A 13,582-nucleotide genomic window follows, 5' to 3' on the forward strand; every position below is an offset into this window, starting at 1 on the left:
AAAAAAAAAAAAAAAAAAAAATCCCATCCTGTGCCTTTTTGAATCCTCACTTCCACAGAGCTTTAGCGGAATTTTTAGAGCTGCGTGCGCATGTGTGTTTGAAAAGTGAAGGATCCCATTAAAACGTCCTCACAAACAGCCAACGTAAATATGCTGCCAATTTGTACCCGGAGCACAACTTGTTTAAGATAAAAAACCGAGCTACCCGCAAACTTTAATATCCTGCAGCAGCACTCCTGTAAACCTTGCTCAATGACAATGGCTCATTTAGCCACGAGGAAGTCAGCTCCATGCTGGATAGTGTCACCTCATAGTCTCTTAAATTTCAAAACCGCACAAACTCCACCAGCAAATGCAATGCAGCCAGTTGGATGGAGCATGCGCTCACCTATGAGGCCTAATCAAAACTATTGCAAAGTTATATTTAGACATTTAAAATTGTTTAGCTGTAACTTATCTTTGCGAGCTTTTTTCAAAATCAGCACATGTTTTGTATCATTATGAACCAGGATTTAAAAATAAGGAATTTATTATTAAATAAAGTGAAAATCCAATATAAGATCCACTGGAAAAGATGACCAGGTGAAAACCATATGGACCATTTACTCAATGGAAAAAAATACTTTTCAACTAAAATTAAAGTTATACTTTTTCAGCAAAAATTGGAAAAATTGTGCCAATATATGGAAACCCACTAAAATTCACAGAGGATTTTAACACCTAAATCTTTGAATTAACACACCAAAACAACAGCCCAATTTCAGTGTATTGTGTTTATTTATTTTTGTTATTTGTTCTTGTTGCTGATTCATGTCTGTAAATGATGACAACTGAAAAGATAAAATTAAAAAAAAGAAAAGAAAAAACGATTCCAGTCTAGAAATAAGACTAAAAAACAAAAAATCCACTGGTTTATTGTTGAGGATTTATTACGAGCTTGAGCACATATATATATATACTTATTTACAACCGTAGAAAATACACATTTAACCAACATATTCAAATTGTTAATTGTTAACATTTTAGCGCTTGTATGTCAATAATGCACCTTTCAAATAATTTTTCCAGCTCGGTGGAGTAAAGGAAAACTTTTATATTCCCAACCCTTTTATGTTTTTTTAAAATTAAATTTAAAATTAATTCTTTTGTAAGAAAAAGTTTAGATTTATCTCTGAAAAATAAGTGCTATTTTAAGATCTTATGAGGATTTATTAAGATGGGCCAACTTTTAACCCTCATGCTCTCTTATGGGTCCAGATGACCCCACTTTTAATGTAAAGATGACTAGGATAGCATAAGGGTTAATAAGATTTTATTCTCATTTTGTCCTAAAATTAGTTTTTACTAAAAAATATTACACTAGCTTTTTGTCACTGTAATCAATAAACTACAATTAGGTACAGAAAAACTGAAAAATGTAAACTTTTTTCCTTAAAAATAGAAATAAAAATACTGTCAACATCCAATTTTAAGAAATTATATCTTGCAATTTGCCTTTTTTTCCTTTTTAAATACTTACCAAATGCACTTGTGTCAAAGTCAAGGCCCGGGGGCCAGATCCGGCCCACGGGGTAATTATATCCAGCCCTCCAGATCATTTTATATTATTATTAACGGCCCAATGTTATCTTGTATATTTGTGACAAGATATATTCTATGGAGAGCAAAATCTGTAAAGAAATTTAAAGGTTTTTTTCTTTTAACATTTACTTTACACCTAACTTGTATCATTTTGACAGAATATATTATTGTGGAGAGCAAAATATTGAAAGTGATTTAAAGTTTAAGGTAATTTATTCTGGAATAATATTCCTATCTGTTTTTATTAGTATTTATGTAAAAAATGTTGTGCTTTTAAAGTTTAAAGGTTTTACCGATTTAGTCCGCGACCTACTGGATTGGATTTTGGCCCCCTGTGTGATTGAGTTTGATACTCCAGCTTCAGTGGAATACTTTGCTTCTAGATTTTTTTATCTTATTGTAAAATTTCTTATTAAGCTACGATACCTTCTCCTAAAGATGAGTTTTCTTTTCCTGTTTTTAGGCTTCTGCTTTTAGAGTTTTGTGGTGTTGACATATCTGCAATCCCTACTTTAACCCAGAGAGGACAGACCTCATCCACGGCAGGCCCCTCCCTCTTTAGACCACAGGGTGACTCCACGCCACCAGAGACCTCCCAACTCTTGTTCTTTCAGCTTCGTCACTGCAGCCCCTGGTTCTCCATCCCTCACCCCCCCTCTGCATCCTCCAGAGATCTTTATCTTAAAAACCCTCCTCCCCCTCCTCCACACCACTAACATCCTCGTCTCGCCATTCCAGCAATCCGGAAAAATGTCGCCATATGATCTAAATCGAGGAAAGATCACTCTAGGGTAGGTTCTCGTGATGCAATGTTTATTTCGGTTTAATTTCCCCCAAACTAAGCCTCCTTTGAACCAATCAGCACAGATGTGCTGCTGCAATACAATTCAATTAAAAAAGAGAAAAAGAAAAAAAGGTCTAGCATTATAATTCATCTAAATTTAGAGCGTAAAAACTCTTAAAAAGTGGTGGCACATTGTCAGAGTGTTACATCAGCTTCTCCCCTCTAACCAGGCCTAACTGTCGATTACAATGCCTCAGATCTCTGCTAAAGATAAAAGGCTCCAAATATCCCGTGCACACCTTAACAAAAACCACTTTATTCTAGTTTGATCACATCAAAAGTACTTTTTTGTCGGGGTTCAATGTAGAGATCCCGGCCGGTTTTAATCAGCTGGCTGGGAGTCTGAAACGTGTCACGTGGATAATGTCCTTGTCCCTGAGGCATGCCCGGGAGAGCCTGGAAATGCAGAGCCTCTAATCCCACAACCCAGGAGCCACACTCTGTTCATTCAGGGATCCCGGTCTGTTCTCCTCGCACTGCTGGAGTCAACAAGAGGAGCCGTGTTTACTTGGAATTATCCGAGATTTTAGTAAAATGAACAAAAGGGGGGTGGTGGAACATGAACAATTAATGCTCCTGCAGACAACACCTCCTGCGATTTGTGGTTCTCGCACACAATGGAGGGCACTGCACCTCATTGGCCGGGATTAGAGGGGAATCCAGGCAGGAGGCGGGCTTTGATAGCCTAACTGAGAGGGTTAATTTATAATTAATCTTTTCCTTACTGTGAGCCGCTGCTTGTTATTTCATTTAGGTCTATCTCTGTTTGAGTGCACTTTATTGTTTGTTTTTGTGTTTTCCCCGCATGAGCATTAGCAGTGCAGTGTGTTTCAACTCCTTTAGCATTTTCAGCCTCATTACTTACATAATTTGTTCTGACATGCACTCACAACAACTGAAGCGTGCTGTAATTATGACTAGCTGTGGTTCTGGTGAGCTGCGCTGCAGTGGCAGGTCCCCGCCATTGGGTGGCAGTGCGAGGCTGCAGCTCTCGCTGTCGTTCCAAGTTAAGCCAAGCTTTCCACCCACACCATCCAACCCACAGGCTTTTGGCTATGAGCTCCAACCTCGGAAAGCTCCAGGCCTCGACTGCTGCTGCTGCTAGCAACCCCCCACCCCCACAGCATAGCTGTGAGATGCCTTCATCGCTCCTGAAGACGAGAAGCTGGCTGGCTGGGCGCTCGCTCTGGACCGACAGAGGCTGTGCCACATCAGGTGAAAGCAGTGGGAGTAAAAACACAAGAGTGCCAGACTGGGCGGTGCAAGCGTTCACACAAGAGTACTTTGCAAAAGCCTAATCGGCAGGAGGAAGCTCTCACCAGCCAACACTTTCACTCCACCGCTGCACAGTCCCCTGGACGCTCTGTGCATTCGACAGTAAAAGTGGTTTGTCTCCGGATCAACCAAAGTAGGCTTACATTTTCAGGCAAGAGGAGGAGAAGGATTCTACCAAGGAAATGCTGAGCAATGACAGTGAACTCATTGATGCATCAAGCAATATCTGAGTGACTGGTTGCTGGCCTTCAAGCTGCTCTTCAGACACTGAGGATGATTTAAAGTGAATTCACACAGGGGACTCAATCAAACAAAAAGACCTCCACTTGAAGGCACTCCCAATCTGGCAGTCAATATCTATTGACACAAGCTGGGGTGTTAACTGCCTCTTGGTGTGAAATAGACAGCTGTTGGCTCGCTTGAGCTTGACCGCTGCAGTCCCACTGATCCCATTGAGCGTGCCTGCCTGCCTGCCTGCGCGCCTCCATGCCAGCCGGCCCTGCCTGCTCTGTTTACGACATCAAAGCCAGGCGCGGTTACACGGGCAGCCACGCTCCAGCCCATCCCAGCAGCCTGCCTCTCTCTCTCCTCTTAGGCCCTCCGCACGCCGGGGCCACTTCAAAGACACCTGCCGGGGTGCCAAGATTGCGTTTTGAATCCCAGTTGCAGCACGTCCCCGAACGGCGACCACGAGGGTGGCTCCAGACGGATTTCCTGTTTTTGCAGCGTTTGTGTCTCCGATAACGAGCACAGCGGCGAGAGGAGACGGTCAAGCAGAGTGATAAAGCTTGTTCTTTGTCTGTCTGTGGCTGAGCAGCTCAAGGACACTGATTCACAACAGTAGCAGGCCCTTAGAGGGGATGACGTGTCAGTGCACATGTACAATGGAGCAGTGAGGCCACTGCATGTTCACCTATTGCCCTTCACTGTCTTCTCCAAAGCCCCAACATAAACCCACCACTAGAACAGTAAAGTACGTTATCAAAGAGCAGGAACCTATCAATCAATCGTGAAAACCCATTACTATCTGCCACTCGCACGCTGGCAGCTTACAGTCAAGAGTTCTCTGTGGCACATATTTCTACAATCCATCTTCTATTTAGAGAACTCCTGTTATTTCATTTATTGCAAGAAAACAAACAGAAAATAAAAATGCCGGCTTTGGCAAACATGGAAAATCTCCGGTCAAAATCTCCTGCCTGTTCCCACTGAACCCTTGGAATACTGACATAACATTGACGGATTAGGATTATCCCCAACATTACAGACCAATGCCCAGGCCACCATCATGATGCGGAGAGCTTAACCCATTACTCGATTGGGCCATTAAATCAGTTTCCAACAGACTTGTTATGAGCCCCAGTACACACACCCAGCCTGAACTTCAGGCTTCTGTCCCGCTGTGTATCCAGACAGCTTTCTTCAGGCATTTATCATCATTAAAGAAACAACAATCAAAAATTCTCAGCGTTGCCTAAGCGAATGTGTTTTTTTGCACGTATGTGTGTGTGGTGTAAAGCATGCTGCACAGGCAGCTGTCAGTGACAGAGTGACGCAAGTCACTGGGCTCATGTTGGAGATTACGTAAGGTGGACAGAGCGGAGCATTAGCAGCAGATTAACAATTCTTCCCCCATTGGAGGAACCATCTTATTATGCCTCCTATTTGTGATTTTTTTTAACAATATATTTCTTAAACAGCAAATGATCACATTTGTGCTTGAGCGATGTAACAAAGAGCGCCGTCTTAAAGAAACATGCTCATGTGGTCGACGTGTTCACTAATAATGCAGTTGTGGTCCTCTTGCATTGGATGTGTCTATACATTTTTACGCATGAAGTGTTTTGGCAAAAGGGAATCAGCTGTTCTTCTCCACACAGACACCCGGAACAGACAGATCTCGCTGTAGAGAGGCGACAGCCTAACAAGACGAATCAGAAGTCTGTCTCTCTTCATGTGCCAGGTCTCTCCTGTCACATGAAGTCAAGCAGCACAATACTTTTTTTTTTTTATTCCCATTTATGCAGTTGGAGAAAAAAAAGAGGTTATATGAATGTCAGCAGCAGAGGACAGTCATGACAGGGAAACAGTATGAGCTCTGCAAATGTGCTGAGGATGAAACCATTTTGGGGATTTTTTATACTATGGAATTGGTGACATATAAAAGGTACCTGCAAAAACAAAGTATGCATCAGTGCCTTCAACAGGCAAACCTACTCTGTTATGAAGCATTGAAGTCCCACTCCCATGATCTTTTGATCTATTGTAAAAGTGTTCCCAGTAGTCCTATAATTATAAATTAGGTGTTTTAAGCCCAAATCAAGTAACTTGTGTCATTTTTATATACAGGACTTAGTTTCTGTAGAGCAGCAGTAGTTCACTGTGTGGGTAGAACTGTTGGTGCAAAGTAAGCCCACCCCCATTTCCTATTATCCGTCTGTTTACACGCTCTCCCACTAGCTTACAGCCCCCTATGCTGGATTTATACTGGTCCAACTCCATCAGTTAGTTTACATTAGGAGCGTCTAACTTATTTTGGTTCAGGAGTCCACATTCAACCCGTCTGATTTCAAGTGGGCCAGACCAGTAAGGTAATAGCAAAATAACCTTTAGTCAACTTGTTTTTTGTAGCTTTGTTTTTTTTCTCAGTTGGAAAAAATGCCTCAAACTATCTAGTAACCTAATAACGTATTATTAAATTGTTCATTGTGTTTATTTCTTGATCTCTTGTTATGCCAGTCATGCATAACCTGTGCTTCCCCTAGTGGTGGAATTGTGCATTGCGGTCATTTCTTTAAAGAACCATAACTCGCCACAGGAATGAGCTAGAAATTTGCTTCTTTTTTCAATATCCTTATATGTTTTCTCTTCATGACTGGGCAGGATTAAACCGGACCTTATGTTTGACGCCCCCTGGTTTACATAGTCTCTATTGCGTCTCTGGTTAAACTCCCCCTGGCTCCCGGTGGAGTGTTTTTTTTCCTGCCATTCCTATGTCAAGTAGTTCATCCAGGACTTTGGTAATCAGGTCCCATACCATTTTCCTTATCAATGAGTTATTGTAAAATTCCTTTTTTTTGTCCTTAAATGATGTTGTGTTTTTGTACTTCCAAAATTACACTTTAGTCATCCATGGCAAAAATAAATACCAGCGTTATCGCGCAGTGATAATGTGCATTATCGCATGGGCGCATTAACCTTGAATATAAAATACTATTTTTTTAAGTTTTATTTTGAAAGTATAACAGAAGATTTTATTTGGAAACTGGGCTCTCGTTTCTCCAGCTTTTCACCAAGAAATCGACAGACTGGAGTTCTTGCATAAAGCTTGCATTACAAGATGAAACCGTCAGACGCAGACATGGCAGAGGCAATGTCAACATTTCAATAACTTAACAAAAGTTCTACTTTTTTGTGTCATTGCAACAGATGAATTATTTTTGACTGTATCGTTTTCTTTATGTAAATTATTGTACATATTCGGACGTAGGGCTGCACGGTGGCGCAAGTGGTTAGCGCTCTCGCCTCACAGCGAGAAGGCCCCGGTTCGAATCCCGGCTGGGACCTTTCTGTGTGGAGTTTGCATGTTCTCCCCGTGCATGTGTGGGTTTTCACCGGGGACTCCGGCTTCCTCCCACCGTCCAAAAACATGCTTCATAGGTTAATTGGTGACTCTGAATTGCCCCTAGGTGTGAATGTGAGAGTGAATGTGTGTGTGATTGAGGCCCTGCGACGGACTGGCGACATGTCCCGGGTGTACCCCGCCTTCGCCCATCAGTGGCCGGGATAGGCTCCGGCACCCCCGCGACCCCGAATGGGAAGAAGCGGTCAAGAAAATGGATGGATGGATATTCGGACGTGAATTTTTATCAACCTTTGTCTTTTCTCCACTTCCCAGTTATTGTAAATAAGAGCTTACTTGGTTAAATGAAAAATAAAAAAAAACAAAAATGCACAGTAGACGGACCAGAGTAAATCACAACAGAACAATAACAGTGGAACAAACATGGCGAGCTATCTTGAAGCTATCCAGCTGTTCAGTTTTGAGCCAGCTCGAACGAGGAAAACAAAGACGTACATGGATCTAGTCGCCTACAAGTGGAAGCATTGGAATGGAGAGTAAAGGGCTGCCGATTGTAGTTTCTATGTTATAGCTACAAGCTTTTTCCAACAGCATTTTTGCGTCTGCCCCTGATTTCCAATTATTTGAATAATGAAATACTCAGAAATGCACTTTTAAGCTTCACATCTGTCCACCATCAAGAGAAAAATACAAAACAAAACAAAAGACACGTTTTCGGGTCTCTGGCTAATTCCCCTCCTATCACTTAGCTCACTCTGCAGTTAACCTGCTTCACTAGAGCAGGAGTACAGTTGAAGAGATATTTGTCTTCCACAAAGTGAGCTTTTAAAGCCCTACTCTGTGTTCCTTCGCAGCAGAGCAGTGACTTCAAGCTCAGGTCTGGACTGTTGCCCTGGGCTGCTTTTTAGATGAACTCATGTGTACATCTCTGTGTTTGTTTGTGTGTGAGGCCTATTAATATTTCAGCACTGCCCAACTCCAGATGTCTGTACAACACAGCAGTGCTTCTCTCCTCATGTCTCTCCCTGTATTTACTTGACTGTTTTATTGAAGTACATTCTGACACCCTCTACAAGCCAAAGCAGGAGAGGGAGCGATGTATTCCCAAAATGCTGCGCAAGACATCTCTCTTCATTTCTTTCTCCACTGGTGTAGCAGTAATTTGGGCACTAATTTATGTGTTGTTGTGGCAAAGATTGACGAGCTTCCTGACTGGGAGTCTGCTTCGGTGCACTCATGGGGAAACAACAAAAGCCCGGGTTTACTGAGCAGACGAGCACCATGAAGGGTAGCATGTGTGCGCGCCTCCTCTCCCCTCCCTTGTCTGCCCCACTTGAGCTCCAAATTCTCTCTACCATTGCTCTTCCTTTTCTCTCTATGGACCCCCCCCACTTCCCCACCCACCTCCACCTATCCTCATTTTTATCTGCAGTGAAAAGGGAAGTTGTGCCCAGCTGTCGGAGTCCAGGGGACACACACAGGAGAAATCCCGTTCATTCAGTCGAACGGTTTCCATTCGGCAATAAAAATGCCTGAAAATAGAAGTTTTCTGACACTGCCTCTGCGTTGATTGTGTATTGGCCGCTTTGTGTGCAGGTTGGCACATCCAAACTCAAAAATCACTGAGGCTGAAATCACAAAGGGCCGACTGGTTGACTTGTGCGGAAGCAGCTGTTGAATCCTAAGAGTTAGCCGAGGCTCGCGCGGCGCCCGTAAACCTCCTGCATGACCATCTGAACCGAGCGGGCGGCGGTTAAACTCTGGGCTGCGTACAGTCACTTAGTGGGGCACCTCTCAGCCCCGCTGCTCCCTGCAGGGATGGCAGCCTCGCAGGCTCCTTCAGAAAAACACAGGAATATATAAATAATGAATCCTTCAAAACATCCACTGCAATTACACGCAGAAACCTTTACATAACAACAAAGAGCCTTGTTCCATTGCACCAGGGAATTTGATACTGCCACACTGTACAACTTCCTACCTCCTTTAATTGCTGCATTAGCATGCATTTCTGTAAGACAACCACACTTCTGCTGTGAGTTTTTTAATGGGATATTTCTTCCGTATCACACAGCAAACTTAAAATTTGGGGCCAAATAACTTACTGTGCGGTTTTCATGCCACACAGAGTAACTAAACAGAGTGTGTTTACCTCAAAAATGGGCAAAGTGCAGATTTGGTCACTTATGGTGAATAATGACGAGAGAATTGAAAGTGGGAGGGAGAGCAGAAAAAGGTCTGGTCCCATGCTGCTGCTCAGGGTCAGTGGGTCAGAGGCGCGCAGCCAGAACACACATGCAGAGCAGGCTGAACAGTTCAGCTGACAGTAATTGTCCCTCTGTGGTCTTCTTAGAAAAACATGTTTCCAGGCAGCACTGACTGGCTGCATGAGCCAGATAGTAATCATGATCTTGATTCACTCCATCGAAGAAGGAAGCGCAGCGCAGGGCGCTTACGGCACGAGTCAGGGTTGCCAACAGAGCCCTCATCAGGGAAAGAAGCAAAAAGACAGAATAACCGTGGATAATTAAATAGGCAAGATCCACAAAACTAAAGGAAAAAGCTTAGCTTTAGTTCAAAACCATTTGTCAATTTTACCACATTTGAAGAATATGTCAATATAAAATAAAAACATTGGTTTATTTTGTTATTGAGGTAATTAAAAAAATAGAATAACAGAAAATAACATATATATGTGAAACATATATATATATATGCATATGTCATATATATAACAAATACATACGTATGTATATGTATATAATTATAACATATATGTATATCTTTTATATATATATATATATATATATATATATATATATACAACATATATATGTATACGCTATAAATAGCGCATATACATATGTATATGTTGTATATATATATGTGTTGTATAAATATAACACATATATATATATGTTTTAATCATTTGATTTTGACTCAAAATCTCATATTTCTATTCAATTTTTAATTGAACACGATTCATTTAAATATTAATCTATCTGTCAAATGTACCTTTTAAAAAACAATTTAATATTTAATGTCAATTAATATATTTTTCCATTTTTTTAGTCTTACTCGTTAGTTACCCTTCAGTTATTCATTACTCGATAATGTGGAAAATTTCAAAAGGTTTCCTCATTCAAAATTCTTTACAGCAGTATACTATTTAACAGTTTAGATGTTTTTTTTTTTTTTTTTTGTTTCTAGCAGGAGGACTGATGAGCTCTACAGCCAACATTCAGCTCGAAGGTCTTGGGTTTTCATCAGCCGAAAAAGAGCAGGCAAGGACAGGGAAGACGAATGACATCAATGGCTAGCCGATACTTCCAGGGACGTGTGATTGAGACAAATGAGCCTTGTTATATCAGCTGGGATACTGAACCCCACTGCTCAGAGATCCAGAGCTTGATAGAGCTGAAACTAGACGCACCCAACCTTTCTACAGATCATCGGTATCATGGGGTCGGAGAAGTTGAGCTTTCTTAAAGTTACTGTTTTACTGCACTACTTTTTGTCTAAAAGTGTTTTTTATTTCACTTTTTATTCTCTGGAACACGTATAATATGTAAATATGGTTAAATATTTCAATCTTCAAGTAACAACGACTAAAATTACATCCACATATATTATTTAAATCTAAAGGAAATTGGAAAAAAACAGAAAACAAAGCAACGAGGAAGTGAATTTCAACACTTTAAACTATCCCATATTTATTCTCTAAGTTCCTTTAATGGTTTTTCCTCTTTAAATCATACAACATTGGGAACTATAGTCTGTTTACTTTATGGTGTAATTTTACCTCCGAAACGAGTCAGAAGGTAACTAACACTAAGAAAGGGGAAGTTTTTGATAATAAAATGATGACTAAAATAAAATAAAATAACTGCTGTATTCTAACTATATTTACTTAGATGCTATAATGACTTTTATATAAACAGGAAAAAAAATATAAATATAATGCAATTCAGCCACAAGTGTTCATTTATTTGTATTGTGGTTGCCTAAATGACTTTTAATAATGTAAAAAGTAAATATCAGTGAAAAGCTTCCTATGAATGGAGAAAAAAGGATTTTTTCCGTGTTAGTCAGAAGTGAATAACAATACAGGAAGGTCAACAGGAGTGTAAAATGTTAACATCCTGTTGATCTGAGCGGCACTTTCATATGGGACATAGTGTGAAAGTAAATGTCAAGCTTGGAGATTTCAGGTTCTGCCAAAAGATCAGTTTCTGTCACATGCTTTGTAGCTCCTGACAAGTGTTTTTTAAACATGTTTTCTGATTACATCTTAAGGGTTGAAGCAATGCTCTGTGTAAGAATGTTTAGGGAAATATTTGATTTTTTTTCAAAGTAAGAGTATGTATAATCTGGTTTCAGAGATACTGAGAAATTGCACCGCCATGCTACAGCTGTGTCATACAGTATAACGGCATTCCTCGACGACAGGGGTGCACACGGAGTATCCACTGCCACGGAGAGTTCACGGACTGCTTACAGCATGCGAGCACATTCCCCTGCACCGCTGTTTTCACAGTCCTGCAAACACTGGCCTGGTTTTGTTTAACATGGTAGGGATTAGGCAGCCATGCACAAAGCATGCTTTCCCCTCCTTGTGCACGCTCCCTGCCACCTTTTTTTTTTTTTTTGCGAATGAGCTCCTCTGACTGTCACCGAACACGCTGTGGTGATTTAATCCCAGGCAAATAAACAAGTGCCAAGATTAGTGATTGCATAAACCCATCCCAAAAGCCCTGGAATAACAATAAGCTCTTTGGCCTGCTCAGCTGCCACAGAAACATGCTTTGTGTCAGTTGACAACCAGCAACCTCTTACTACACCGCTGCCACAGCCGTGAATATCTTGCACCTTGTTGCTTCCGTGGAGACGAGACACTGGTAAAACTTTCACAGTGACTGAAAGTTAGCAAAAAAAGTCCTTGTCTCTTCCTTCTGATAATCAAGGACAGCACACAGAATGTTTGGTCTAGCGTAATCAGTGTTTGTTTGAGGACATAATAACAGCAATTTGCCAGGAAGGTCTACTTTCTTGCAGTTTCTCATTATTTTGTCAGTTTAGAAACTAAAATTGAATTATTGAGAAGAAGGTTTACTTTTAAGAGGGACATTAGAGGAGTGTGCGGAGAAATAAATCACAACCACGCCCGACCAAAAAGGGGCCATTAAAATGACATTAGGATCACGGACCACCCTCTCATTTCTGTCTAACCAGCTCTGCAGCTCCGTGATGAGCTGCTCCGAGATGAGGTGCGAGCTCTGGAGACACGGAGGGCTGGGGGAGTGCGGAGCGCTGCACAGTCTGCCGGTCCAGGGGCAGGAGAGCGTGGGATGTCCAGCTGAAGAGGGAGGCCCCCTCTCCAGGAGGTTGCTCTTCAACATGAAGGCAAAGGCAGGCCTCTGCCTAATGAGGGGTGAAGTGGAGCCCCCCTGTGGGACCCCCTCAGGCACATTCATTAGGAGATGAAATAGCGTTTCCCGCGGCAGAGCAAGTGTCTGCGTTGACTCGGACATGTTTAATTTAGGGCCGTATGAAAGCAGAAGGCCACGCTGGCCAGGTCTGCTCTCATCAGTCAGGGGAATCAGCAGCACATGGGGTCAGAGAGCCTGATCCGGACCAAATCAAATGATCCCAGTTTCTTTTTTTTTACATTTTTGGTTTGATGTCAACTTTGAAGCTAACCACATGAAGGCTACCAAGAATGACTGCATTTTCTGCTCTATAAGTTACATTTAAAAGCCTTAATTTTCTTTCAAAAGAACAACAGTGCGCTTTATAATCTGGAGCGTCTTATATATGGATTAATTCTGGTTGCGAGACTTCTGGGAAGTCTCTAGGACACTCGACAGCTCTACAAAATGGCAAACGCTATATAGTGCACCAAGTAGTGAGTAGAGAAGAAATTTGAACACAACCTGGCTTTTTTGTGTGGCTAACAAGTTTTATACGCGTTGAAAACAAGGTTTAGAATAGCAGATATTGTGAATATGCTAACGTGGCTAACCCTTTTAACATGGCTAACGTATAGTGTGTCAAATTGTGTTTATTTTAATGTGTTACTAACAAGGTTGGGAGTTAGCTTAGTCACAGCACTGTTTGTTTTAGCGGTATCAGTCTGTTTTTTACGTGTTGCTAACAAAGTTGGGATTAACAGGCATTGTGAATATGATAACGCTGCTAACCCTTCTAACATTAGCTTACATGTTAAAGTTGGGAGTTAGCAAAGTCACAATAACGTTTTTTTTTTTACAGTATCAGTCTGGTTTTATATACACACACAC

The 13,582-nt window shown here is 41.4% G+C and overlaps 1 protein-coding gene across 2 annotated transcripts in view; it reads right to left on the bottom strand.

Moving 5' to 3' along the window:
* roraa (RAR-related orphan receptor A, paralog a) overlaps positions 1–13,582 on the bottom strand; it is a 218,105-nt gene that overhangs the window by 13,104 nt on the left and 191,419 nt on the right. The window lies entirely within an intron of this gene.

This window comes from Oryzias melastigma, linkage group LG6 (genome assembly GCF_002922805.2).
Source record: "Oryzias melastigma strain HK-1 linkage group LG6, ASM292280v2, whole genome shotgun sequence".
Taxonomy (NCBI): domain Eukaryota; kingdom Metazoa; phylum Chordata; class Actinopteri; order Beloniformes; family Adrianichthyidae; genus Oryzias; species Oryzias melastigma.